The sequence below is a fragment of the Chionomys nivalis genome, chromosome 16, assembly GCF_950005125.1.
Source record: "Chionomys nivalis chromosome 16, mChiNiv1.1, whole genome shotgun sequence".
NCBI classification, from domain to species: domain Eukaryota; kingdom Metazoa; phylum Chordata; class Mammalia; order Rodentia; family Cricetidae; genus Chionomys; species Chionomys nivalis.
In genome coordinates, this window is record NC_080101.1 from 2,738,107 (window position 1) to 2,743,488 (window position 5,382).

The following is a 5,382-nucleotide window of genomic DNA, read 5'->3' on the forward strand; positions in this document are numbered from 1 at the left end:
GTTGCCACCTGGGGCTATGTTGGTATCTGAGGGTCACGCCACTCTGGGGAGGGAGGTGGGGTGGCGACATGCCCATCTGAATGACCTATGCTGCCTCCTGGAGCCATGGAGACATTAGAGCCTGGGCTGCCGCCGAGGACCATATCTGTATCTGTGATCCTACCACACCCACTGTGTTGATGTCTGTGACCCATGTTGCCACCAAAGGCTACTCGGATGCCCAGCGTCTAGGACACAGTCTGTGGCCACATGGATGCCCGAGGACTGTGCGGCAGCCAGGGTCATGCCTATCTGACTGGCCCGCGCTGTTACCTGTAGCGCGCCACGGCGCTCTGCGCACCACGACGCTGTCAGCTGTCAGCTGTCAGCTGTCATGTTCCGATGTAGCGCGCCACGGCGCTCTGTGCGCCAGGCGCTTTGCGCACCTCGGAGCTGTCAGCTGTCATGTTCACAGGGTCTGGCACTAAGCCCGTTGCCGCCATTTGCTAGTGTCCCTAGTAGCAAACAACTTCTGCGCACGCTCGCTACCGGCCCAAGAGTGGTTTGAATCCACCTATCAATTGCTCACACGTCTTGCTCACGCAATTGCATCAGTGTGGGCCGAGCCAATCAAGCAATGACACATCATAGGCGGACCAGGCACTGTATATATTCCCCGCGCGGTCGGGCTCGGGGTCTTTTCGCCTCCATCTTAACTTCAGTCTTCTGCGCTCCAATAAAGTACGTTCCAAGAAGAATCCTGTTGTGGTCGTCTTCTCTGCTGGCAGAGTTGCGCGCCGCAGTTACCTGGGGCTAAGGTGTCATTGCTGCTGAGAGCCATATCTGGATCCATGGCCCTACAGTACCCAGGGACTGAGTTGATGTTCACCAAGGGCCGTGTGAATGCCTGGGGTCTGGTCAATTACCCAAGACCGTACTGGTATGTACGGGCCTTGCCATTTCCATGGCCATACTACTCCGGGTGACTCGCGCTGCCACTGGGACGACGATGATGTCTGGGTCCAAGCTGTTGCTAAGGATCATTCATGTCTGGGTCTGTGGTCCTGCTGCAATTGGGGTCTGTGCTGATGTCTATCTATGGCCTGTGTTGCCATAAGCTTCATAGGAACGACGTAGGTTGAAATCTGAGGGCCGCGCTGAGCTGGCCGCGCCCATCACTGGCCCTGGTATATCTGACCCTGCCCTTTGCTGGATACTGTAGGAGAGCTAGCCCCACACACATGGTAATGATGGCCCCACGCCTCACCATGGGCTTGCACCTCACCTGGGCAGCACACCAGAATTGACCCTGTTGTCAGTGAAGCAGGCGAAAACAGCAGAGCTGATTCTACCACTCCCTCATCCGCCATGTGGTAGGGAACGATACCTTCCCCCCTCTGCCCTCCCCCTGTAGCAGGTGAAAGAGCTGGACCTCGGATCACAAGGGTTGGAGAACTAGCCCAAGAGCGCGGACCCTGCACCCTGCCAGTGCAGCACACTAGAGCTAACCTTGTTGTGTGTGTAGGAGGGGCACAGGTGAGTCCTCCTGAGGGCATGAGAGCAGGGGAGTTCACCACCATTACCTCCACTCCATATGCACCCCTGCAGCAATCAGGAGAGAGGGTCCTTCACCTTTCTTGGTCAAGACAATGGAGCTGGCTCTGGCGGTGTGAGTGTGGGTGAAGCTGGGCCTGAGGGCCTGAGAGCAGGAGAACTGATCCAGTTCCTTGCCGCGGGCTGCCTTGGATGGCCACAAGCAGTGTTTCAGAATGCGTGTTTACAGAGGGGAAAAACTGGCGGACTGACCAGCCCAGCTACCACCCAGGCCCAGAACCAGGCCTTCGAGTTAGCCGACTCCAACATCCCCCCTCATCTATGAACTGTTGGAACATACGATGGGACGAACATACAAATTCAAACTACAGGATCTCCACGACACAGGACAACAGGATTTCCAAGAGGAGCCCCAGTGAGAGCCCATTATCAGTGGCCTAACAGAGGCCAGAGACCTGGAAGGGGGAACTGTGTGACCCACTGGGCCACCACCTGTAGCTTCCACAACAGGATTCTTTTATTTTTCCCTTTTGGTTTGTTTTGCTTTGTTTAGTTTTGATTTTTCTTTTAAATTTTGTTTTGTTTTTTGGGGGAGGTTGCAGTGGTAGAGGCTGGATATTGGGGGCGAGATGGGTGGGATCAGGATGTGTGATAGAAATCCGCAAAGAACCGAAAAAAGGTAATATAACCTTGTTAAGGTTCCATCATGTATTTTCTTTATGTATGTGTATCTGTAATGTGTGGGTATATGCAGAAGCTAGAAGCGGCATCCAATCTCCCAGAGTTATTAAGTTATAGGTGGTTGACAGGCACCCACTTCCCATGTGGGTGAGCTGGCTCTCAGCTATTGTTGAGCCATTTCTTTCGCCCCTGTTTTCTTCAGCAAAATACTAGGTTGTGATATCTCCTTTATGGGGTTATTATGAAGTAAGATGAAATAAAATTGTTTTCAAAATACAAAGCTCATCAATGAGAAATTGACCTCCCCAACTTTTTTCTTTTTTCTTTCACTTTCCCTTTCTTTGTTATTTTACTTTAAAATTATATCTTAATTTTTCTTATTTAAGACTATTTTTAAATTTAGATATATTTTGATTATCTTCTTCCCCTCCAAGTCTTTCCCAGATCCTCTTCCCTTCACCCCTTAAAGAACTTTAAGTTCTTTTTCAATAAAACCCCTTCCCCCAACCAAAACAGCAACACCTTCCTGATGGGGGAACCTCCTTCAGCCAATGGCCTTTAAGAGGCTGGACCAGGTTGAGGCGTGACTTAGGGTACCAAGAAGCCGCAGTCCCGCCCAGCTCACTCTCTCTCCTATGAACTACAACTGGATGTCAGACCCAATTCCCATTTTCTCGCTGTAATCCGTGAGTTGCCTTTTAATAAAGAAAACTTTAGAATACTCTATTCAGAGTTTGCTTGGGATCATTTGACTCGCATTGGCTTCATTTGACACATTCTGCAACCCCACCCAAGAACACACCTACCACAAGAAAAACCCAAATAAAAACACACCAAATAAAAAAGCACACTAAAAGACTGTGGAGTTCGTTATATGTTTGGCAGCTACGGAACATGAGGCTTGTCCTCGGTTGGTTGATACACCCAGTGTCGCTCATGATTAACAATGAAGTTGCTTATTTTTTATGTTTATTGGACAATGAAATGTCCTCTTGTGAAATACCTACTCAGCTTACCTGTTTCTCAACTGTGTTATATTTTAAAGTTAATATTTAGAAATAATTTGTATTTCCTTTGCCACTTATGTTATAATTTTCACACTCTTAGTAGTATGCATGTGTGGGTGTTCTCTTAACTTATTTATAGGGTATTGATTTTCAGTGTTTCTTCCAAATGGCTAAAAACTATTTCTGGACCCAGAGTATTAAAGATACCTCAGCATTATCTGCATACCATTGTGCCCAAAGTATTAATGATACCTCAGTATGATCTGCATACCATTGTGCCCAGAGTAGTAACAATACCTCAGTATTACCTGCATACCTTTGTGCCCAAAGTATTAAGATACCTCAGTGTTATCTGCATGCCATTTATATTTAGAGCGTAATGAAGCTGAAATGCATTTCATTCAAGGTTTGAGGCAGATTTGTGCAAGAATGTGTGTCTTACATTCACAGTTCTAGATTTATATCCTTTTTATTCTTCTTCCTGTTCTCTGCCCAGGAAAGGATCTGTCGCATATGTGTGAGCTGACTTACTACACTGTCAGCATTTTGACAGTTTTCAGGAACTTGAGTCCACCATGATGGTCTTGCTACTAGATCTGTGACTACGGTTGCTGTCAGCACTCTGAGGGGTCTTTTGAGAAACGTTACTATCAGTGTTGGGTATGAAGGCACATATCTGTAATTCTGTTACTAGGGTGGCTAAGTCGAGAGGATCAAGAGTTCAAGACCAGTATGCACTACATGATGAGACCCTGCCTCAGAAAAATGAACAGATGAATTAAGAAACACAGCCCCCAATAAAACATAAAGCAGCATGAGAAGAACTACTACAATTATATTTTTCCATTGTAGGTTTTGTTCGACTATTATCGTAAGAATGCCAAACTTGGTGCCATTTTAATATATATTTTGTTGAACAGCCATTTTTCTATAAATTTAGAAGATCTTTGCACATTCCTCTTGCTTTCAAGATCTTTCATAAAAATATGTGGTTAAATAACTTGATAAAAAAGAACTCTTTAAATATTTGGATCTTTTGGGATTTCTTTGTTGGTTAATCGCAAAAACTCTCCATATCTCTAAGCCTTGTAGTCAGTTATTCATTGAACAAGTTTTTGTAGAGCCCTTAGGCTATAATGATTCAAGATACCTACATTTCTACCCTAATTGATAATAGAATACATATCCACTAGCTCTTTGGGGGGAGAAACAAATAGGAGAGAGTAATGTAATTTTCTTTATTCTTAGTAGTTAAATTCAGTGTGATGCCACTGCTTCCAAATGCATCCTACATCAAAGTCAGTCTGTTGTTCCCTCCCTACATGGGATATGGGGTTCTTTCTTTGTTTGTTTGTTTTGTTTTTAGTGGCAGATCCCATTTTTATTCATTCTTGAGGGAAAGGACCCACAATTTTTTGTTGTTATTTTTAAAAACTAGAAAAAAGTGCTTGATAAGAATATTCAAGCTGACCCAGGCCTCCATTAACTCTTTAATGGTAACTATGAACTCATAGACTCTGTCACTGGGTTTTGCTTTGCAATAAAGAATCTGAGGTCATGCCGGGCGGTGGTGGCGCATACCTTTAATCCCAGCACTTGGGAGGCAGAGGCAGGCGGATCTCTGTGAGTTCGAGACCAGCCTGGTCTACAAGAGCTAGTTCTAGGACAGGCTCCAAAACCACAGAGAAACCCTGTCTCGAAAAACAAAAACAAAAACAAAACAAAAAAGAATCTGAGATCATTTGTCATTATTTGCAACCTATAACCAGTATAGGCTATACTAACTTAAAAATACATGAAATTGAGCTACATGTGAGCCCATGAAGGTTTTAGATTATCATTTTCTAGATAAGTTAAATGATTACACTAGCATTTCTCCTCTGATTCTATCTTGAACCTATCTGAGACTCTGGAGATAGAAGTAGAACTATTTTGAATGCTTATCTCAATATGAAATATAGAATCCACAGGATACACAAAAATTTAGATGAAATAACATTCAATAATCAGGTTACTATGAATCTTACATTAAAATCAATTACATAGTAAAAATAGAGTAGTTATAGCTAAAAAAAATATTTTCAGAGCCAATAGATATCCTTGGTGGAGGTGAACATTTCTACATAGAAAATCCAGTAAGTATGCAAACTTGACACCAGGA